Source organism: Mustela erminea, chromosome 16, assembly GCF_009829155.1.
Source record: "Mustela erminea isolate mMusErm1 chromosome 16, mMusErm1.Pri, whole genome shotgun sequence".
In the NCBI taxonomy this organism is placed as follows: domain Eukaryota; kingdom Metazoa; phylum Chordata; class Mammalia; order Carnivora; family Mustelidae; genus Mustela; species Mustela erminea.
The window spans coordinates 48,825,986-48,850,407 of record NC_045629.1 but is presented as its reverse complement, the minus strand read 5'-3'; the positions used below and the strand labels follow the sequence as shown (position 1 = coordinate 48,850,407).

General features: G+C 44.3%; 1 long non-coding RNA gene across 1 annotated transcript; it reads right to left on the bottom strand.

Moving 5' to 3' along the window:
• Positions 1 to 386: 386 nt before the first annotated feature.
• On the bottom strand, positions 387 to 17,504 carry LOC116574831. The gene is made up of 3 exons (XR_004279516.1): positions 17,396 to 17,504; positions 841 to 1,563; positions 387 to 758 (listed from the first exon to the last, which is right to left on the bottom strand). It is a non-coding gene; the product is annotated as an uncharacterized LOC116574831 (long non-coding RNA).
• Positions 17,505 to 24,422: the final 6,918 nt, after the last annotated feature.

Sequence of the window (24,422 nt, the reverse complement as noted above, 5' to 3'; positions counted from 1 at the left end):
CCAGGTCCTGGAGCCAGCCGTTTTATATACATATGTCCCTTGTATCCTCATGAAAACTCCATTCTACAGTTAAAGAGACTAAGACTTGGCAAGGTTTAAGAAAAGTGCTCAAGGCCACACAGTTGGCAAATAGCAGCCCCAAGATGTCTACCCTGTTTGACCTCTATAAGCTCATGCTTCTCCCTCTGGGCCACTCCCTTTTGTAATGGGGTAGCCACCAGCCTAGAAGCCAGATCTGGAAACCCGGCTTTGGGCTAGGTGATGGACTCTCCTGCTGGAACTTCTGGCTTATCCCTTTCTAAACAGGGGAATGAAAGTCTATTCCCACCCCACCCCCAACTGCTCACATGAGGGCTTTTGGGTAGGGTCAAGAAGAGAGTAAAGAGTAAAAAAACCAAAAAAATTATTTTAATTTATAGCTAACCAAATTTCTGTCTTGCAACAATTTATATCCATTTCCCCTAATTCAGGCAACTCTGAATATGAGAAAAAGCATTCATTTGTTTGAAGAATGCTATTCAACTCATGACAAAGAACAATTCTTTTGAATCTGTGAGAATTTTCTGGAAGTCACATGTCATTTTCACTTTCACCTATTAAAATCGAAGCTTACATTCAGCTTTTTAAAAAGTTCCTCAGCATGGAGGCAGCCACCAGCTGCTCCTGCAGGCTGGATCTCGAGTCCTTGCCAGGGGTCAACACTGGAATCACAGACCAGCTCAGCAAGCCACGGGCTTGGGCTCAATCCCGAACTGATACTGAAAGAAAGAAAGACCTGCATAAAGATCACAATGAACCAACAATGAACAAAATTCAATGTCTGTCATTATCTCAACTTACTGGGGGCTTGGGAGCGGGATACAGCACATTCCAAGAGCCCCTTGAGGGAAGAATGAACCACGAGGAAATGGAGCTCCTGGGCTGGACAGGAGCCTGGGGCCAGGATGAGGCCTCTTCACACATCTGCTTCCCTCATAACGGGTCCCTGACTCACAGGCTCTGCCAGGTGGAAACCAAACCAGCCCCGGGCCAGGGGCCAGAGCAAGGACTTACCTGGAAGAGACCTCTGCTAAGCAATTCAAACCACATGCAAACGCTGCTATTTTAATGATCATACATTTCTATGGCAGGTTCCCCCAGTACCTTGGCTACCATGTGAGTGGAATCATTTTTCAATGTTCTCAGTACAGAGGAGACACAGTGCACAGGGCCAGGGAGAGGGTGCGTGTGCCTGTGTGTGTGTGTACATGCCTGCATTTTTCGGGAGTGAGGGTATTTGCATAATGCAGATATCTTTGCTGATATCAGACAAACAGGAAGTTTCAGAACCTTTGCCATTTCCTTTCCCTGTGAATCAGCAGCCTCTTTGTTCACACTCATAAATGATGAAAATCACAGGGTATGGCACTGGAACATGAAATACAAGAGAAGAGCACAAAGGCCTGCCAAGGCACCTTCTTTGGTGGGGGGCTTCCCTGTCGCCCACTCCTACCTGCACTCCTCGGGCCATCACCTTCCACCTATCAGCTTCCTGAGTGCTTCAAGCGATGTTTGGGCACTAGCCTGAAACACAGCAGCAAAACAGTCTTCAGCCCCACGACCTATGTCACACCAATGCTTGGGGTGAGGCCCAACAAGGCTGCAGTGGGACCTCCTGCATCCTAGCTCCTGGCCCCAGGGCTGTATACCAGAGAGGCTCTGGGGAGTAACACGCACACCCTGGACTTGGCACCAGACTACCTGGGCTCACATCCCTGCTCCAGCCAGAGAGGCCTTAGCAAGCCCCCTTCCCCTTCGAGCCTTGGTTTCCCTGACAGTTACATGGGACTGATAGCGACTCCCTGTGGGTTTGGGGCTAATAATACCTGTGAAAGGCAAGGAATATAAGGCGGCAAAGAAAAGCACAGGCATTGGAGTCGGGGATCTGAGTTCAAAACCCACCTCTGTGGTGTACTGGCTATGACACTTGGGGAAAATTACCTAACTTTGCCAAATCTTACTTGCTCTTTCTAAAATGGAGATAATGAGCACATCTACCTGACAGTCAACGGAGAGGACTAAATGATGTAATCTCTTGGCTCACAGGAAACTCTCAACAACTGTAAACCAGTTTTCCCGCCACCTCCCCCACTCTTCCTTCCTCCTGCCCCACCCAGTGTGGCAGGATCCCTGGGTGAGACCCCTGCTGAGCCTCACCGGGGAGGCCGCAACTGACTTGGCCTGTAATAAATCAGGGGAATGAATGGAGGGATGGATATTCCCGGTCCACAGCAGGTGCTGAGGAAATATATCTGCATAAAATAAATTTATACAAAAGTCACAGACCAAATCATGCCCTCTACATTTTTGAAACTCCTGAAGGTGGGCAGTAGAGAATAGTGATGACAAACATCCGGGGCTTAGACAGCAGTCAAGTATGGCCTGTCTTTTAACTTCGCACTCTGCACAAAATATGGAGAGGCTGTGAAGAAATGGGTCCAATGGGTTCGGTAAGTCCCCCTTGACGACCCAGGAAGATGATTCCAAAATTTGACTTCCTTTCCAAGAGGACAGGCCTTGCGACTGGCATCCCTCTTGCCTCATTTCTCTCCGGTCCCTCCTTAGGCCTAACGGTCTTTTCTTGTTGAAGAACTGGTAGGTCTGAAGCCCCACAGCTTCCAGCAGCCTCATGGAGGCCAGTGAGCAATCCCCACTGCCGACCCAGCCTACAGGAGTACAGAGGTGCAAGAGGCTTGTGTTGGCAGGAGGACAGCACACTCACCGGGGCCTTCACTCTGGGGCATGGCTGTTCAGCGCTCTCCTTGTGTAGGCTATGCCAGAAGAGTGCTCCCTAGCCACTCCTCCAGGAGCGAATCCAGAGCTCCGCAGACGCGCAGGCTAAGCGCCAAGGTCTGAAGTCAGACAGCCTCGCTTTACATCCAGACTCTGCACAGACACGCTGATTGATCTCAGGCAAGGCTGCTACCTCTCTCAATCTCAGTTTCCTAATCTGTAAAATGGAGACCAGTGCTAAAGCCCAGGCTGAAAACATTTACTCACTAGCCTGGGCACTGAACTAGGAAGTGAATCCCAGCCGAGACCAGGTTAGACGACTAAATAATAGCTCTGCTCATTTCTACTCCCGGAGTGCTGTAAACACTCTGGACATGAGCCGCTGCTTTCACTACACAGCTCCCAGGGGAGGGACTTTCAGAGGAGTGGTGGCCCTAGACAGGCCCCATCATTGCCCTGGCCCAGGTTAACAAGGTGCCCCCTGCCTCTCACTGTTCCCCAGAAAGTCACAGGAGTGGGACACCCTGGGTGGCTCAGTCAGTTGAGCATCTGACTCTTGATTTTGGCTCAGGTCATAATCTCAGGGTCATGAGATCGAGCCCCTGCGTCAGGCTCTGTGCTGAGTGTAGAGTCTGCTTGAGATTCTCTCTCTTGCCCTTTCCCTCTGCTCCTCCCCCCACTCCTGCTCTCTCTCTCTCTTTCTCTCAAATAAATAAAATCTTGAAAGAAAGAAAGAGAGAGAAAGAAAGGAAGGAAGGAAGGAAGGAAGGAAGGAAGGAAGGGGGGAAGGGTGAGTCCCAGGAGTGCTGGGGATGGGACAGGACCTTGATCTCATCTGCCTTGTGTGAATCATGCTCCATTCCTATGTTGCCCATGGCAGGAGCTCTTTTCCCTGTGAACACTCTGCAAATCTTTATCACAGCAGCAAAAGAGCCTAATAGCTAGTGGTCTAGTCACTGAGCATATATTTACAGTACATATATTGTACATATATGTATATGTACATATACATATACAGCATATATTTACAGTACAAACCAAGCCAGTGTGTGGCTCACATACCACACACTGGGGTACCATGCACTGTCTGGAAGGAAAACCCCAGAGATATTTATTGTGCACATACTCCTACAAAGGATCTGTGTCAGAGGCCAGAGTCACTTTTCCTCATGCTTTGGACCAGTTCTTTTTGTTTTGTTTTTTCTTTTTTTTAAGAGTTCTCAGGACATTCAGAGCATGGAGGCTGCCCCCACAGCAGCAGGAGTGGAAGCTCAGGCATCCTGTGCCCCAAATACCAAGCCAGAAATATCAAGGACACTGTGCCCAGCTGGCTAGAGTCTGGAGGTCATCTTGGCCTCCGGGGAGAGCCCGCTGGAGCTGAGTCTGCTCAGGGCCAGGACAGCCGGTCACCCTGGGGTCCTGTGACCCCCTTCCTGGGCTTTGATGGCCTGCTGGGCCCCCATGGTGAGGGTTAAAAGCGGCCATCGCTCTCCTGCAGACCATCAGTCCCACTATGTAACTGACTGCCTTTCTATGAACGCCTCTCCTGTCATCTCATAAAAGATGCTCCCGCTGGAGGAATGTGGAAGCCAGCCAGGGAGGGAGGTGTTGACCCCTCAGAGCACTGGCTCTAGAAATGTCACCCAGGCGATGGCTGCCCATTGAAGCCAGATAACAATGCAAACCCAAATGGGATTGTCTGATAACTGTTCCATCAGCAGACTTTTTTTTTTTTTGAGAACTCCAACCTTTGTGAATAGAACCCAGCAGGAGTTCACTGTGGGTTTTTCGAGCATCTGTATCTATCCTTTGCTGTGTCATGACTATGGACAATATAACATAATTTTGTGATCCCAAAGCTACCATTTCTTGTCTGCAAACTGTGCTTCTGTCTTGAGCATTTATACACGTTCTCCCCTTTGAGCTATCCCTTGCCAAAAACCTGTGAGAAAGGAGTTATAGTAACACTTACTATTATTCTTTTAGTTTTAATTATAATTTATCATCATTATTAATAAAATGAATTTTATTTTAATAAGTATAACATTTATTAAGCTTTTTCTACATTCCAGGCATTTGTGGTCATTGTCTTATAACAAACATCTCCCTTGTTCCCTCGAAGAGCCCCATGAAGCATGTACTATAATGACCCTTTTGCAGGTGAGTTAGGGGAGACCTGGGACACCAGCCCAGAGCCGCTGTCCTCAGAGCCTGTGAGTGTCCCACTGCACCATCCCACCTCCCTTCTCAGCCCTGCTTCTCCCTCTTCTCTGACCAGCAGAGGCAAGGGCCTCAGGGCTTAGGAACTTATGGCCTGAGCACAGGCAGCCGAATCAGCAGAGCTCTGGAATACCACCCACTTGGCTGTCCCAGCAGTCAGTGAAGACCAGTGGTCACTTCCGTGAGCACAAACACACTGGTCGGGATGACTCCTGAAGGCGCGGGCGGCTCTGGGTCAGCCTCAGAGTAGTAGGTCTGGACTGTGGAGGCTGACATCAGAGCTGGCAGGCCGGAGTAATGTTAGCAAAGAGTACAAAGTTCCCAGACGCCCCACTTGTTACTGACACCTGTATTGGTGTGATACATTTATGACGCATGATGAATCAATTATTATTATTATTGACTACAGTCCCTAGTGTGCACTGATTCACTCCTGGTGTACCTTCTGTAGGTTCTGACGAATGGAGAAAGACACGTCTGCACCAATACAGTATATCAGACTAGTTTCGAGGCCCTCAAATTCCTGTGTGCTCCACCCATTCGTCCCTCCCTCCTCTCTGGTCCCCTGCTGCTCACCTCCTGCCCCAACCCCTGGCAACAGCAGATCTTTCTACCATCTCTGTCGTTTTTACCTTTTCTAGAAAACCGCGTAGTTGGAATTACACAATATGAAGCCTTTTCAGATTGGCTGAGTTCACTTAGTAATATGAATTTAAGGTTCCTCTCAGTCTTTTCATGGCTGCTTAGCTCATTTCTTCTTATTGCTGAATACTAGTCCTCTGTTTGGATGTATCACAGTGTATCTATTCCCGTGTTGAAGGACATCTTGGCTGCTTCCAGATTTGGGCAACTATGAACACAACTGCTATAAACGTCCGTGTCCCGGTTTTTGTACCGAAGTTAAGTTTTCAAGGAGCTCAATTGCTCGATTATATGGCAAGAGTATGTTTAGTTTTGCAAATAACACTTTCAACTTCATTTTACTTGGGATGTTTTGTGTTCCAGTGTGAGTGCTGAAGTGGTTCTGCAGATTTGCCACTGTCCCAAAAAAAGCTCGAGACCCCCTAAGAGCAGAGATCTAACAGTCTAGCCTCACCTCCTGTCCCTGTCTCTCCCCTAGTGTCTCCATCAGTTCCCACTCGGGGAAGGGAGGTGGGCACAGGACAGGTCTGCTCTCAAACCCACCAGGCTAAAATTCAGTGCAAAAGGCCAGGTTCACACCTTCTTCGGGGCAGGGAAGTAATTGTATGGCTTTTTACCACTAGTTAAAATTCAGTTCCTGCTGAGCACACACAAAGATGTCATTCATGTCAAGCTAAATAGTTTAGAATGTTGACAGAATTTAAAAGTAAAATTGTGGGATAATTCTGGAATATAATCAAATTCATTGTCCGCTCGTTATTAGATTGTTACGTTTTAATATATTTCATTTCTTTCTCTCCCTGAATGTTCTTTTTCTTATTGAATTGCCCCCTTTCTCTTCTTCTTTTTTTTAATTTATTTTTTATTTATTTTCAGCATAACAGTATTCATTATTTTTGCACCACACCCAGTGCTCCATGCAATCCGTGCCCTCTATAATACCCACCACCTGGTACCCCGACCTCCCACCCCCCGCCCCTTCAAAACCCTCAGTTTGTTTTTCAGAGTCCATAGTCTCTCATGTTTCACCTCCCCTTCCAATTTTCCCCAACTCCCTTCTCCTATCTCCCCATGTCCTCCATGCCATTTGTTATGCTCCACAAATAAGTGAAACCATATGATAATTGACTCTCTCTGCTTGACTTATTTCACTCAGCATAATCTCTTCTAGTCCCGTCCATGTTGCTACAAAAGTTGGATATTCGTCCTTTCTGATGGAGGCATAATACTCCATAGTGTATATGGACCACATCTTCCTTATCCATTCGTCTGTTGAAGGGCATCTTGGTTCTTTCCACAGTTTGGCGACCGTGGCCATTGCTGCTATAAACATTGGGGTAGAGATGGCCCTTCTTTTCACTACATCTGTATCTTTGGGGTAAATACCCAGTAGTGCAATTGCAGGGTCATAGGGAAGTTCTATTTTTAATTTCTTGAGGAATCTCCACACTGTTCTCCAAAGAGGCTGCACCAACTTGCATTCCCACCAACAGTGTAAGAGGGTTCCCCTTTCTCCACATCCCCTCCAACACATGTTGTAAACTGTCTTGCTAATTTTGGCCATTCTAACTGGTGTAAGGTGATATCTCAATGTGGTTTTAATTTGAATCTCCCTGATGGCTAGTGATGAACATTTTTTCATGTGTCTGATAGCCATTTGTATGTCTTCATTGGAGAAGTGTCTGTTCATATCTTCTGCCCATTTTTTGATATGATTGTCTGTTTTGTGTGTGTTGAGTTTGAGGAGTTCTTTATAGATCCTGGATATCAACCTTTTGTCTGTACTGTCATTTGCAACTATCTTCTCCCATTCCGTGGGTTGCCTCTTTGTTTTCTTGACTGTTTCCTTTGCTGTGCAGAAGCTTTTGATTTTGATGAAGTCCCAAAAGTTCATTTTTGCTTTTGTTTCCTTTGCCTTTGGAGACATATCTTGAAAGAAGTTGCTGTGGCTGACATCGAAGAGATTACTGCCTATGTTCTCCTCTAGGATTCTGATGGATTCCTTCTTACATTGAGGTCGTTTATCCATTTTGAGTTTATCTTTGTGTACGGTGTAACAGAATGGTCCAGTTTCATTCTTCTACATATAGTTGCCCAGTTTTCCCAGCACCATTTATTGAAGAGACCGTCTTTTTTCCACTGTATATTTTTTCCTGTTTTGTCGAAGATTATTTGACCATAGAGTTAAAGGTCCATATCTGGGCTCTCTACTCTGTTCCACTGGTCTATGTGTCTGTTTTTATGCCAGTACCATGCTGTCTTGGTGATCACAGCTTTGTAGTAAAACTTGAAATCAGGTAACGTGATGCCCCCCGTTTTATTTTTGTTTTTCAACATTTCCTTAGTGATTCGGGGTCTCTTCCTCTTGACATACATACCTCTGCTTTGGAAAATCACACTCCTACTTTATTAGCTCAGTGGGTCAAGAGGCAGGCCTTATTTCTCTCTGTAACCCCTGGGAAAATATTTATTGAATGAATACTTCAGAGAAAAGTATCTTGTTTTTTCCCTCCGGTTTGAAAATGTCTTTTCCACTGAGTCAATCTTTACAGCTGAGTACCCAAAGGCAGTGTTGGAATGTCATTAACATAGTGATTTAATACGTATTTAAATTTATGGCTTACTTCCTAGGGTTGTAGCATCTTGGAAGAGATAATGAAGGACTTGAGTTCAACCTCAAGGGTGTGTCAAGGGCGTGTCCCTGGAGTTGCATACCCACCTTTCAGGCCTTTCTCCTGATGTCCTAGATCAGCCTCTTGCTGCTGCAGTCCTTTACACACTGTCCCCAGAGGCTTCATGGAGGCGGGCTGCTCTTGATCCCACTGAGGGTCTCTGATTCATGCTCACCAGTGGCTCCTTCCCAGGACCATATTACGGAGGAGCCCCTGGTGCCTGGGGCCGCTGGAGCTGCACTCCTCTGTAAGCTGACAGCTCCTCCTAGGGTTTGCATTCATACCCAACTCCTCAGCAGAAGCCTGTGATGTTGGATTTGTTTGGCTGCTATGTTTGACTAACTTCTGGTTCCTTCTACTGAAGAAATGGACCCTAATTTCCAGAGGGCATTTTGCATGACTGTCAGTCTTAAAGTCTTTACCCCTGTTTAGCCAGGAATGGCCCAGGAAGAGCTTTGAGGCTCTCCTCCCACCTCAGGAAAAGGTCAGCCCCTACCACTCTCCATACTTCATTCAAGGGTCCTATCTCTGGGTTCCCAGACCTTGACCAGCAGCCCCAAGAAAGATGTCTTCCTAGGAAGACTCCTTTCTTCCTAGGAGTGAGCTCTCATGAAAAGCAAAGTTTCTGTGGTCCTCCTTCCCATTTCAGAATTCCTGTGGTGGGTATGCTGAATTGGCCTTGCTCTACTTAGGACGGGCTAAACCACTGTAACAACTAGACCCCAAAATGTCTGGACTTGTATACATTAGAAGTGTATCTCTAGATCCTGTAACATTCCAGGGTGGATGTTCCAGATCAGCAGGTGGCTCTATGCTGCAGGGTGATTCAGGGACCCAGGCTCCTTCCAGCTGTGGTCTCATTATCCACAAGGGCCTTGAGCCAATGGAGGGGGAACAAGACCATAAAGGAAGCATGCTGCTGTCTCAAAAGTTCCTCACACTCCCTTGGCTGGAAGTCAGTTATCCAGTCCTTGGCCACTCTTACTTGCAGGAGGAGCTGGATCATACTGCCTAACTCTCACCCAGCAAGAAGGGGAGTTGGGTTTTGGTGGGAAGCCAGTGGCCCCTGCCAGAGACCCCATCCATCTTCTTCTCAAGTCTGCCCTCCCTTGCCTTCCTGCTGTCGCCTCATTTGTCACATTTGCAAGATGATGTGTTGAGAATTTATAACTCAGGAACCAATACAATAAAGAGGTAGCCACCTACTGCTCCTAACAACCAGATAATAGAATCTGCTCAGTAAGGTCTAATCACCAGGATCTTAGCAACATATCCCAGCAATGGTCTGCATTAGCATTCTTTCAGTTTTTATTTTGTTTGTTTTAAAATTTATAGTCCGTGCTGTTATTCATTATCCCCAGGCCTCGCTGATGTATACCAGCTCCAAGGGAAATAAAAGCCAAACATTAGCAAACATCTTCCTGAGCACGAATATGTTTTAGAGCTTTGTGCTCAGTATCAGGCTTGTGATATTAATCTTCAGATAAGTTCTTAGGGGCCCACTCAGATGCATTGGCTTTAATGATATTATTAATGGAAAACGGGACCAGGCTTGGGGTTACAGACCTTGAGGCAAGGGTCCTGTAGCCTCCACCCCTACTCCAGCTGAGGCTGGCTCCTCCCGTCTATCAAGGAACAAAAGAAGTCAAACTGATTTAGAGAAGCACTGGACATTTATTGGGTGCCCTGTGGAATAATGTGAACTTTTGGCTTCAAGATGGAGGAGGGGCCGAAGGGGAAGGGAAGTTTAAATGTGGCATCTCCAGAAACTCTCTATTGGTTCAGCTTATGATGAGACTCCCCAGTTTTTAATCGCCTCCATTTTCTCTTCCTAATTGTTCTGTGGGTGCATCCCAGCCAGGGGCTACCTTCCACGATTAATCTGCTGACTGTCCTCAGCTTGTCCTGTCACTCTTCCTCATTGTCTCAGGGCTTAATACCAGGCTAGTACTTTTTGATGGCGACTTTACTAAGCCCCTTTTCCAGGTTCAGCCCTCTCCCCCTTGAGAGTTCCCTACCTGAGTCTCTGCCCTCAATTCCAGGTGAGAACATCTGGCCGCTGCCCCTCCACCAGGCTGGCCTTCAGAGGAGCCTGCGCCTGACTGCTTCCTACAGGTGGAGACCCAAGGGTCTGGACACATCTAGGTGCCATCCGCCTCTTTGGCCCCTACCTCCATCCGCAGCCTGCAGTGGGATAGGTTCTTCTCCCTCAGGGACCCCATTACTGTCCTCCTCCTCCCCCCACAGCTGGGGGCTCCCATGTGCTGCCTGAGGCTGGAGCCCTCACAGGTAAGGAGGGTCATTCCCACCTCAAAACCTTCCTTCCTGCTGCGTACCCAGCCCAGAGTTCCCCATCTGTCCCTTTCCATCTGGGCTCGCCTTGTCCCCATGGATGGCCCAGCTCTCTTCTGGAGCCTCCTCTGATGAGCCCGACGCGGATTTCTTGAGCTCTATGTCCTTCAGGACGCTCAGGTCGGGGTAGCTGTTATCAGACCCAGGGGAGTGGTCCTTAAGCAGAAGCCTCCGTTGGGGCAAAACTCTAGATTTTTCTGAAGGATGAAACTACTGAAATTGTGCCAGAGGCAATAAGCTGCTCTCCCCTGTTAGTTAATAGAAGCTGTTAGCCACAAAGGAGTGGGAGGCACACTTTGTTTTTGCAGTTGGGGAGGCTGTAGAAATTACCAGGTGTATCCACTCTCTGGTGGCTATGGTTAAAAATGAGCAATCACTTCCTTTGTTTGGTGGATATGGTGTGGCCTCAGGAGGTTTGGGTGAAATTTTTATCCCAAATGCCTCTGAAGGAGAAATTGTCTCCAGGTTTGGTCCCTGGAACACCTGCATCAGAACCACCAGCGGCACTAATTAAAATGCAGATTCCTGGTCTCCCCCAAGACTAGTGAACCAGGGCCTCTGAAGGTGGGGCCCAGGAACCGGCATCCAATGCTATCCGCGGCTTGACCACAGACAGCTGTTTGGCATAGGATGCTGTCACCTTCCACCCTGAGGGCGTCGTGGCATACCCTAAGGATCCCAGACCTCCCACCTTAGTAGCAGAGACTTGGAAGACCCACCTAATAGCTCTCAGCCATGATCAACCCTGGTTTCGGCCCACTGCCCTATACCAGTTTGCTCAAGTAGGCAGTCTGTACATATTTCTTGAATTGAACTAGTACCCTTAAGGGCAGGGCTTTGTCTTCTTTATTTCTTTGGGCCCCCTGCTGGCACACAGTTAGTGCTCCCTCTCTCTCTGACAGCAGACTGATGGATGAGGTCACAGATCCAGGCCCTATCTGTAACAAGACTGGAAAGGAGACAGCAGCTTTAGTTAACACCAATCTACCTGCTCCTCAGGGTGTTTTTACAGGAAGAAGCTGTTTTGTTCATGTTCAAAATCCACAGATTGTCAGACTCTCAGCTGGGTAGAGTCCCCTGATAGGAGTTGGGAAAGGAAATATGCACGCAGGTGCCTTTTCCAAGAAAGAGCCAATACTGGTAAGTGAATGAAGTTGGCCTCGAGGGCCTTGACAGTGGCTTGGCCAGACAGAGCTTCTGTGTACAACTTTGGTTTTTGTTCTCTGGGATAAAAGCCATGGTGACAATCTTTGGTGTGCCTCCTGGGCCTCTCAGCTTGAAGGTCATAGAGCCCTTGAGATATGCAGGGAGGGAGCCCACCAGCCATGGTGGGAGAGATTTGAATACGGCTGAAAGAATTCTGAAACCTTTTATGAGGAAACAGTTTTAAACCAAAGACCCAAAGGAAATTGGAGAAGGCTTACATGACAACCCAAAATAAATGGACTTAAGACAACCCAAAATGAATGGAATGTCGCACCCAGAGAATACACATACATTCACATGGGACTGGGAGAATTACCGGATCATAAGAAATGTTTATATTTGAAGAAAGCAAATGACTTCTATTAGTGTCTCAGTCAATCAGTAAGTATTTACAAGAGCAAAACTACCAGCTAGCCTCTCAGCTGGACTACAGGAGGACTCAGAACAAGCCCTACCTCAAGGCTTTACAACCTGGATGGAGAGCTGAGACAAGCTCTTTGGAAAGAGAGAACCACACAGAAGATCTCAAAAGTAAGCACACCTCCCTAAATGGCTAGGAAAATTCTTGAAGGGATGAAGAAATTTTGAGTCTTACCTGGAATCCTAAATTCGTAGTTGTTCAGTATCTTAAATGCTTATATAGATCAAATCTATTCGCCTAATTGCGAGCAACAGAAAAATGGCCTGGTTCCAGAAGAAAAGAAATTTAGAAAAGTATAGCTGGGAAGCTGAGCTGGGACCCAGACTCAGAAAATGGGCAGAAACCATGAGAGGCTGGAGAACAAGAAGAACCACTGGGTAACCTCACAGGAACCAGCTGATGAGGCCACCCCTGTCATGGCAAAGCCTAGGATTCCAAGTCAGAGGCAGGAGTCTAGAACCCCATGCCCACATCCTAACCAAAAGGGAGGCTGAAAAACAGAGTGTCTGGAAGGTTCTGGTTTTTTTTGCAGGAGATAAACATTCATTCATGAGGAGGGGAATTCCAGGGCAGGCAAAATAAATAGCAAATGTTCACCACGCCTTCCTTATCTGGTATGGAAACGGAAAGTAGGGATGTGAAAGAATAAAAAAAGATTAAAAAAAAAAAAAAAAGGTATACTGCGAGATAGGAATTGTGCCAGTTACCCATCCAAAAAGCTCTGCTCCATGGGAATTGGGGAAGTCTTAGTAGAAAGGGGGACCTGATGAATTTGAAGGATTGGGATAAATGGGAAAGAGGTGGGGAGAATCCCCAGGCTGGGAAACTACCTAGAAGCCTTGGGGATGAGGGCAGGAAGGAGATACTCTGAACTTCCTCCTACCCAAGGCAGCCCTGTCAAGGCTCAAGATGCCACATGAGGATACCCCTGTGATGCACATCTGCTGCAGTGTCTTCAGCATCACCCAGATGTCCAGTTTATCATCAACTGCGAGTGGCATCACCACTACTCCTTTGAGCAGGGAAATGAGGAGCACCCGCATTTAACATCTGACTCCATTATACCTAGAACAACAATGAACTGAAACCAGTCGCTACTAATCGCTCCATGTTAAACTGTTTTCAAAGTACAGGCTTAACAAGTGAACAGAGATTACCAAAACTGAAAATATTACTTGATTTTCCTTGTATACAGTATCTTTCCCTTCTTGCAGGTAAAAGTAACTGTGGCCTCTTCGACCGGTGGTTCCTAAGATGGATGGTTATCAGGGATCACCTGGTGAGCTTTTAAAAGTATTTCCAGCTCCATCCCAGCTCAGTCCAAAATTAGGACTTCTAAGAGGGGAGCTGAGACACCCATATTTTTTAGGTTCTCCACGATATTTTCAGGATTATCCAATTTGGAAACCGTGCTGCAGACATTTCAATGCACCTCAGCGTTCATTATACATTCCTTTGATTGTCTATGAACCCAAGACCCCGCTTCACTTTTTTCCCCTACTTAACTCTATTCTCTATCCTTTTTTTCTCAATCTATAAAAAATTTCAAAATCCAGAAAAATTGAAAGAACTCTACAGTGTTCAGTTATATACCCTCTATCTAGATTTTGCATTTGTTAACATTTTGCAATATTTGCTTTATCATGCATTTATCCATCTATCCACCCAGAGATCCCTCCACCTTATTTGATACATTTCTGAGTTGTGGACCTCAGCATTCCTCACCTGTAAACATTTTAGATTGCATATCATCAACTAAAGTTCACTATTTGTAGGTAGCTCTTTCTTTTTTCAAGTAGAATTTACAAAAACTAAAATGCACAAATTGTAAGTGTACCAATCATTGTGCGTTGAGAAATTCAGATCCCTGTGTAACCCAAACTCTTATCAAGATATACAATATTTCCGTTACCTTAAAGGGTTCCAAATACTTCTTCCCCCTCAATCTCCATCTCCACTCCCAGAACAAGTGTTATTCTGATTTTTTTTTTTAAACTTAGGTTAGTTTTGCCTGTCCTAGAACTTTCTATAAATGAAACTGCACAGCACGTAATCTTTCTGTGTAAGGCTTTTGTCACTCAGCTAAGGACTCATCCTTTTTTGCATTTATTGGTAGTTAATTTGTTTTTCTTACTGCTTTTATTACATTTGTATGAATATATCATAGTTTGTTTATCCATTCTCTTAATGATGGACATTTTGGTTGTCTTCCAATTTTTAGCAATTATAAATAAAGTGTCTATGAATATGCTTGTATAAAGCTTTTGTGGAGATATGTTTTCATTTCTTTTAGGTAAGTACTAAAAGGAGTAGAGGAGTAGAATTGCTGAGATGTATGGGAGGCATATGTTTAATTTTATAAGAAACTGGGCAGATTTTTTTTCTAAAATGTTTGAACTATTTTCGATCTGCTAATAATGTATGAGAGTTCTGATTGCTTCTTGACATCCCTACATTTAGTGTTTTTAGTCATCTTTAAGCTATTTTGGTGGGTAGTAGTGGTATATCATTGTGGTTTTAATTTACATTTCCTTGGTGATTAATGATGTTGATCACTTTTTCACATGCTTTCTGGTTGGTGATATATCCTATTTTGTGAAGTATCTGTTCACATCTTTTGCCTGTGTTTAATGGAGTTGTTTCTTTTATTTTTGAGATTCAACTTGCTAATATTTAATTAAGGATTTTTGCACCCATGTTCATGGAGAATATTGGTGTGTGTTTTACTTTTATTGTAATAACTTTCCTTGGTTTTGGTACCAGGGTTATGATGATCTCGTAGAATGAGTTCATTTTATAAATAATTAGTGTTAATATAGTTTTTCCAACTTTCTTACAAACTTCCTCTGAATTTATACTTAAATTGTGCTTGTAGACAGCATAAAATTAGGTTCCTCCTTTTTCTTTCCAGACTGCTAATTTTTTAAATTTTAAGTGGAGTGTATTGGTCAATTCATATTTAATGTAATTAATATACCTATGTGGGTATTCATTGTTTTTAGGTTGTCCAATCTATTTTTATTCCTGTTTCTCTTTCCTGCTCTCTTTGGAAGTAGTGTGGTTGGAGGTGGGGGTTGTTTTGTTTTCTGTTCTGTTTTGTTTTGTTTTAGAATCACATTTTAATTTATCTACTGGTTTTTTAGTGATCCCTATTTGCACTAGTTTTTTTAAAAGTAAATGTTCTACAGATTATAATAAATATCCTTAACTTACTACAGTTTACTTAGAGTCACTTCACAAAATGTAAAAATTTTGCAACCATGCAGTTTTATTCACTGCCTTCGCCTGTATACTCTAGTCATGTATTACATCTACATATGTTCTATGCTTTACAATATAATGTTATAAGTTTTGCTCTAAGTACTCGTATGTATTTAAAACTTTAAAGAGAAAATAGACTCTTACCTGTATCCACATACTTACCATTTATAACATCCTTCATTCCTTTCTGATGAATTGAGTTTCTGTCTGATATCATTTCACTTCAGCATGAAAGAACTTTCTTTATCATTTCTTGTAGTTCAGGTCTGCCGATGACTAATTCCCTTAGTTCTTATTTATACGAAGGTGTCTTTATTTCACCTTTATTTCTTGAGGTGTGTTTTTTTGAATATGGAATTCTGGATTGACAGGGTTGGTTGTTTGTTTTTTTCTTCCAGCCCTTTAGAGAGGATCAACTGATTTCATATCTCCACTCTTTCTGTCCTTCATGAATGAACCAGCTGTCGTTTATATTGTTAGTCCCTTGTATGTAATATGCCATCTTTCTCTAGCTGATTTCCTCTTTATGTTTGGTTTCAGCTAAGATGGACTACTACATATGGTTTTCCTTGTATTTATCCTGCTTGGTGTTTGCTTATATTTTTGCATCTGTAATATTATGTCTTTCATCAAATTTGAATTAAGATTGGCAATTACTTCTTGAAACATTTTTTTCCTACTTCATTTTCTTCCCTCCTTCTAGAGCTCCAGTCATAAATGATAGACCTCTTGATACTGTTCCACAGGTCTCTGATCACTTGCTTGTTTTTTAAACTTCATTTCTCTCTGTTCTTCAGATTGTTTAATTCTTGTTGATGTATCATTAAGTTCACTGACACTTTCTTCTGTCATTTCCAATCCTCTCGTGAGCCGATCCAATGAATTTTTATGTAAAAATTCAATGAATTTTTACTGTATTTATAGTCCCAGAATTTCAAGCTATTTTTAAATTATTTCTGTTTATCTGCTAGAATTTATGTCTTTTCATTGATTGTGAACTTATTTTTTTTTATATTCTTAAGCATAATTATAATAGCTGCTTTAAAGACCTTGTCTGCTAGTTCCAATATCTGGATCTTCTCAGTGTGTCTCCATTGATTGCCTTTTTTTTTTTCTTAAGATTTTATTTATTTATTTGACAGAGATCACAAATAGGCAGAGGCAGGCAGAGAGAGAGAGGGGGAAGCAGGCTCCCTGCTGAGCAGAGAGCCCGATGGTGGGCTCAAGTCCAGGACCCTTGGATCATGACCTAAGCTAAAGGCAGAGGCTTTAACCCACTGAGCCACCCAAGCACCCCGATTGCCTTTTTTCTTGAGTATGGGTTACTCTCTTGAGTACAGGTTCTCTCTCTTCTTGAAACATCTCATGATTTTGAATTTGGTCACTGTGAATGATACATTGTACAGACTCTAGTTTCTGGTATGTTCTTCAGTAACATGTTGATTTCTATTGATTATTGTTCTAATAGTCAGCTAGTTTGGTTGAACTCCAACTTCAAACTCTATCTCCCCTCCACTGGGCAACAGCTGCATTTTTTGTTTGGTTCTCTTCGCCTCGCTTAACTGCTTGGAGTTTGCCCTATATGTGTGTAGCTCAGAAGTCAACCAGAGATTTGAGCAGAGTTTATATATAGAATTTAGGGTTCCCTCCCTTTGCTCTATCCTTTCCAGGATTTTCCCCTTCCCTTTATAGCTGCTTTGGCAGCCCCAAATTCACTTATCTGATTCCTCAGGCTGATAAGATTTCAAGTTTGTTCCCAGACTCTAGTTACCTTGCACACCTGACTGAGGTCTACCACCAGGTAAAAACCCATAAAAATTTTTTAAAAAAATAATAAAGGGAAGCTCACCCATGGTCATTTTCTTCTTCCATGTGTCAACTCCCCTCTGGCTTCTGCATAATTATGGTCATGCTCTAGTGGCTTCACACAGTTGTTTTGTATGCTTTGTTTATCACTGTCATCTGTGTGACATCTGTGTAGGGTTGGTCTAATACAGACTATTACACCTTTTTTGGAATACAGAACTCTACTGCTTTGACTACTTTTTAGAGATAGTTGCTGGGCAGTCAATCATTTGGATTTTCTTTTTCTAGCAAGGCTGTAAAACACAATAGTAGTTAAGATCCTAGACTCTGCAGATCAACTTCTTGGGTTCAAATCCCTGCTCTGGCTGCTGTGACTTTGTGCAAAATATGGGTCTTCTCTATACCTCAGCTTACTCACCTTTAAAAATGAGGATAATCCCAAAGTATCTCCTAGGTTTGCTGTGAAGTTTAAATAAATTCATATGTAAAGATCTTGGAGGAATGCATCTTTCATGGCCAATAATAAATAAGGCAGCATTGCTAGGTTTTATTGATATTACTTCACTTCTCTCTTCAGTAAACTTTTTGGTACACAGAGTTTGGGGCAAAGTTAATTAGCACCATTTTATGGATATGCAGACTGAAGATCTCAAAACTGTAAACAGAAGTCAGAAATTACAGCTCCAGGCCTCTTGTTCTTTGCTAATTTACTCAGTTGTCATTTTCCCTCACCACACACTACCCTGAATCCTTCAATGAAATGAGCCTGCCTAAAAAAAGTTTATCCCAGGTTTTATTCATTAGGCTGAGAGAACTCCCAGACCCCTTCTTAAATAAGGACATTCTGTCAGGAAGCTTTTTTGGCTTTTATTTACGTTTGAAGGGCTACAAAATTCCTGCTGCCTAAGAGGAAAAGCCTGTTCTCCCAAATGCTTTTCTCCTTGGCCACATACCCCAGGCTTGAGCTCATATTCTGAACCAATGACTTCTCCTAAGTGGTTGAGTTTATTATTAACAATGTCCTTTAAACTTTATCTCAACCTTGGCATCTGCAGCTGGGGTGGCAAAGAGGGAGAGAGCTGGTCTTCTCAGAGCTCAAGCCTGTCATCAGGAAGGTTCTGGCACCTGCTCCACTCTGATGATCCCTCTCTAGCTCTCCCGTACTAAAAATCAAATTTTTAAGAAGCTAGAGCGGTGGGTTCTCTTTATAAAAGGGGCCCAGAGGAAGCTGTGAAGGAAGGCTGATTTTTGAAAGGGGCTTAGTTTCATTAGAGTTACAAAGTTGGCCTCAGGATGTATTTTTTAATCCTCTGAATTTAAATGATTTTAGGCAGAACAGGCATCACCATTCTCTCTTTATGTTTGACTGGCTCCTGCAGGATTTAGCTTTGTATCAAGTTCTGTCTAGGGGCACCTAGGAGAGTACAAGAAAATCTGGATTTTGCTGCAGACATTGGCACCTGATGAAGGGACCAGAGACCGGAAAGCATCAGCAGTAGCAGATATAATCCACTAAAGACATACAAACACAGGCCCCAAATTCCAGCCTACCAGTTCCAGGCCCAGCTGCCATCACAAGTTAGTTTCCTCATTATGGTTACATAAGATCTAGTTGGAAAAATCCACCTGCATCGCCTAATTTTATATCTCAAAAACTCAAGCCTACCACAGTGCTATTTGTTGACAATGACCATAAAGAACAAACTTGGGTACTCCTATACAAGTCAGGAATGATTCAGTATTTAATTGAATGAAATGAAGTTGATCTAGTTCTTTGGAGGAGAGTTTGGAAACCCAATGGAAGCTACTAGAGCCACAGAGCCAGGACTGAATATTGCCTGCATCCTCTCTGCCTCTGGTTTTAGGCCCCTCTACCCTCCTCAACTGAGACTCTGCATTACTAGCCAGAGATATCTTCCTTGGTCACCATTTGATAGTGTCTCTTTCCTGCTCAAAACACTCTTAATGACTCCCAGGGCCCACAGAAGAAACCCTAGTTGAGTGATGTGACGTATAGGGTCTGAGTTTTGACCTTAAGCACATCCTCAGTCTGAACTCTGACCACATCATTCCCTCCCCTCCCTGACATCAACCTGGTCCTCCAGCTGCAGTCCTAAGATGTGTCATACCCAGTCTTTGCCAGATTGCGTCCTTGGCTTCGGCCACTTGCTGTCTCCAAACCCCACCCCCACTGTATTAGTTTCCCATTGCTGCTGTAACAAACTTTCACAAACATAGTGGCTCAAAACAAGCCAAGTTTATTCTCTTAACCTGCTATAGGCCAGCAGTCTGAAATCTGTTTCCCTGAGCTAAAGCTGGAAGTATTGGTTGGGCTGGTTCCTTCTGGAGTCTCTGAGGAGAGAATCCATTTCCTTGCATTTTTCAGCTTCTAGGGGCTGCCCATGTTTCAGGCTGGAGGCCCCCAACTTATCTTCAAAGCATATCACTCCAGGCTCCTCTCTGTAGTCAGCTTGCTTTCTCCTCGGCCAAAGTCAGGTCTCCCTTTGTCTCCCTATTACAAAGACACTTGTGGTTACATTTGGGGCCACCCGGATAATCCAGCATAACCTCTCATCTCAAGATACTTACCTTAATCACCCCTCCAAAGAGCTCTTTGCCATAGGGGGTAATATTCACAGATTTGGGTGAGTAGGATGTAGACATCCTTGAGATCCAACTGCCCTCCAGGTTCTTAGCTCAGATTTTGTTTTTCTCCTCTAAGAGGCATCCCTGATCCCCCAAGCTGTGTTCATGGGCAGACTCCCTCATGGAGCATGTCACACACCAGACTGTAATTGCCCTTTTGGTCTCCCTTCTCTCAACTGTCCACTGCTCCAGGGCCAGCATCTTGGTCACCTTCCTCCTTTCAGTGTCCTCAAGGCGTGGCCCATGATGTATGCTCAGTTTTTGTTGGCATGGATGGAAGTGTCCCTCTGGCTGATCACTCTAGGATGAACAGCCCTGACAAAGTGGACACAGAGGTCTCCCCATCAGGGGGTGAAGGGGCCTGAAGAAAGCAGGGCTGTAGCTAGGCCAGTTGGTGGGCCAGATCACATAGTACCCAGGCTTTTGGATTCTAGAGCCTTGCACAGGGCATACAACGGCCCAGCAGCCATAGAGGCCTGGGTTCCTCAGGTCACATGCTCTGTCCCTGCAGCCTACCTGTCGCTCTGACCCCAGGGACATGGCCCTTGGGAACAGGTACTCAGAGTCCAACTTTACTACACCTCTGTGGTGCTCTGTGACTGGTTCCTTTAGATACTGATTAACTTTTCAGGGAAACACAATCATTAGGCAAATTCCATCCACCTACCAGGCAAGATAGAAACATAAGCAAATATTAACCTAGACACGCAGTTTACAGCCCACAGCTGCACATGGCCAGTGCCAGCTTGTCCCTGGCTCCAGGGAGCTGTTTGGTTGAAGGGAGCGAGGCTGACAATTCTGTGCTTTCAGTTTACGCCAACAGATACAGGAACATGACCCCTGGAATGTGGACTTATCCATGGAGCAAGGTTTACGTATCAGCAAGAAACACAAACAGTCACACACCCCCAAGACTATATTATATCGCAGCTGCAAGTGTTTATTTCTGACAAGGCTAACCTAGTTTTAATTATTTATGCCAAAACTTATAAGCCACTAAAAATGCCCTGCAGAATGGGGGTGCAAAGGGAAAGAAGTCTTGGTAACCTGAGACTTTGCTACGGCAGGCACCTTGCCCTTAGCTCCTGCGGGCAGCAAGCTGAGGCTGTTTACTGGTGCACTCTTTCGACATGTGGTTGAGGTGGTGTGGGTGGGAGAAGCTTCTGTGAGCTTCTTTTGGATGGTTAAGGGTGCAGAAAGGGCTGGGGAGTCTGGTCAACCCTCAAAAAGCACACACCTCTTTGAGACTGCAAAGGGTGAGCTACTGTAGGACTGACCACCCCCTCTGTGGAGGCCCTCAGGCCACTTCAGCTGTCCCCACCCCCTGAGGTGTCTGGGGCTTGTGGCTGGACACTCTGGAAATCCCGGTCAAAACACTGGACCGATTGGAAACACTGAAATCTTCATTCCCTCAGTTGGCAGGCCCTCTCCGGCCCTTTCTAGAGAGTTCAGAGGACATTTCTCTTCATGCCCACAAGAGGATCTTTTCTGCCCTCTCCTGTCCTGTCTCCCTTAACCCCTTTACTCTCATCCATCTGGAGTCCCACACTTATCAGCATCCTGGACACAGGAGAAGATGAGCACAAGAAAGACCTTAGAATGAGAAAAAATTGCATTCGATTCTGCCATGTCACATACCTAGTGCCAGTTGTGAAACCGAGATTCCTTTTCCTTATCATCAACTCCCACTTGACAGACGGTTTAGGGTCCTGGCTAAAAGCATGGGTTTTGGAGTGGGACAGACCAGGGTTAGCGGCGGTGCTGCCATTTATAACCTCAATGCCCTTGTGCAAGTTAGTCTGCCCAACTGCTCCTTAGTTTCCCTGTCTGCACAATGGAATAACAGGGATGGATACCCACCTCACAGGGTTGCTATGGGAACAAAATGAGATAAGCATGTTAACGGCTTAACGAGTCCTTGTATATGTAGCCACTGATTGATAAATGTTAGTTGTTGCTACTATTGGCCATGATAGGATTGTGGGTAGTATAAGAGTAACATGGAGAACCTCTGGTTAGAGAATGCTGGAGAATCAACTACTGTCCTATATTCAGGGTAGTTGGAAGTACAATGGAGGGTGGAAGATTTTTCCAAGAGGTCACGGGAGGTAAAGTCACATAGGATGGAATTCGGCAAGCCCACTCCCCAGTACCTCCAGGTTCTCTAAGTGAAGGAGGAGAAACACATCTTGATCCTATATTGTTCTTTGAGAGTCTATTCCCCCTACCCCACCCCCCAGCCCCCATCAAGCAGAAGAATCTCAACAGAAACTGGCATAAGTAAATTTAGTGCGAGAGGAAGTGTTGAGCCACCCACTAGGGAGGGGCTGGGCCTTCCAGCTTCACATTACAGGTCGGAGAAAAACAGAAAGTGTTTCAGGGACAGCTTTAACTCACTGAGCCAGCAGCCTACTGGGGTCAAAAGCTACTTCCCACAGGTATCAGGCCAGAACCTTTCAAGAAGGAACTACGCAGGGCTGAAGTAACCACAAATGGATCCAACTGGTTTTCGTGGTGAGGAATGTTTGTTTAACATTATATCCAGATGTCTAGAATGCAAGACACATATGTTGGCCTCAGAAAGTGTTTATAAAATTCTTATTTGAACTCCATACTGGGTTAGATACTGGGATAAATCAAACTGAAACCAAACTGTTGGCCCCACCCTTGCAAAGAAGGGCTGGAACTGGTCCCAGGTTTCAAAAAAAGTGGACAAAAAAACAAAGAGAATCATATGAGCAAGGAGAATTTGCCCGATATTCTCAACTGTTTTCCCATTCCAGGAAAAAGGCTAAGTTGTGGACATGGCAAAGTAATCAGGGACTTTATTGAGATCTGGTTTCCTAGGTGAGCCCCAGATAGGGAGAAAGCCCCCTCCCTGGGAACATCTGGCTCCTTTCCATTGCTGGGCAATTAATGATATACTTGGTTAAACAACCTCCCTGCAAGAGTGGGAGGTGAATGCCCCACTCCCCAAAAAAGCAGGTTACTTTTTCTTCACTTTTCTACCAAACATAAGCATTAATATCCTCTATTCGGCAATAACTTCCTGTTCTGGCAAAGAAGTGGAAATTATTGTGAGGTTTTTTGGTTGTTTTCATTTTTCAAGACTTACGTATTTTGGTTGGAGGGAGAGAGAGAGAGTGTGCACGTGCATTGCATGCAGGGGAGAGGGAGAGAGAGTCCTAAGCAGACTCCGAGCTAAGCACCAAAGCTGATGCGGGGCTTCATCTCAATGAGCCTGAGATCACAGCCTGAGCTGAAACCAAGAGAAGGTCACTTAACCAACTGAGCCACTCAAGCACCCCAGAAATGGAAATTGTTTTAATGGGGTTTTTGTTTGTATTCTGGGTTGTTTTTTGTTTTGGGGTTTTGTTTTTTGTTTTGGGGTTTTGTTTTTTGTTTTTTTGTTTGTTTTTGGTTTTACTTTTTTTGCCCTAGTGTTGGCTATAAATTCAGATTTGTATTTTCGAGTTTGACTTTAGGTAGCAGGACAGACCACAATTAGGCCTGGCCAAGAGCTCTAGTACAGAAACAGCTTAGGCCAACATCCACTTCATTTCTGGGTTCCCCAGTACTCTGCCCCCAAAAAAGGGAAATGTCCAAAACCATCGTACTTGTGAAAAAAAGGAGGTATAGATAAGAGACTCTCAGATAGGAGCCTCTATTAGCTAACTTAACTTCAACAAAGTATAGCTTACATTTAGGCCTTAGAACAATGACAAAAAAGCTCCTCCACATATATACAAATACTACTAAATGTATTTAGTACATTTATGGTAAGCACATCTGTGCTTACCATATTAATGGAAAATCAAATAATTAAACATTCTTAATATTGATTATTCCTAGAGAATGGATTCATGAAATGGAGAGGCTAGTCTAGATTTTTTACTTGCTATCTTTTTTCCTTTTTTTTTTTTTCCTGGTGACTTTAACTGCCATTTTCCACAACATTACTATTATAATTTTTGAAAGATTTAAGAAAAAAGTGTTTCTCCACAAATTGTATGTTTGAAACATCTGAAAAATCATATATTTACAGCTTACTGTGACAGAGCCTATGACTGAGAGTCTGTTATCTTGAAAATAGTCTCTAAATTGCTTTCTTCCTTTGATGGATAAGAGGTGAAGGGTTGGAAACTAGGCCAGATTCCATCTCACTGCCCACCCCCCTCCACTTCTCACCACTGTTTAAACTATTCAGGCAAACTTGCTTCAGCAAACAGAAGATAAGGCTGAAATAGCTGATGTAATGGTGACCGAGTTTTTCCTTCTGGCAAATTAAAACAAATGATTTTGCTGTCAAACTTTACCACTGAAGTCACTTGGCAATCCAGAACTTTTCCATCAAGAAATTGCAAAATTGGATCCACTTGGAGGGACACAAGAGAATGGAATATTTGACCAAAAAGATAAGATAA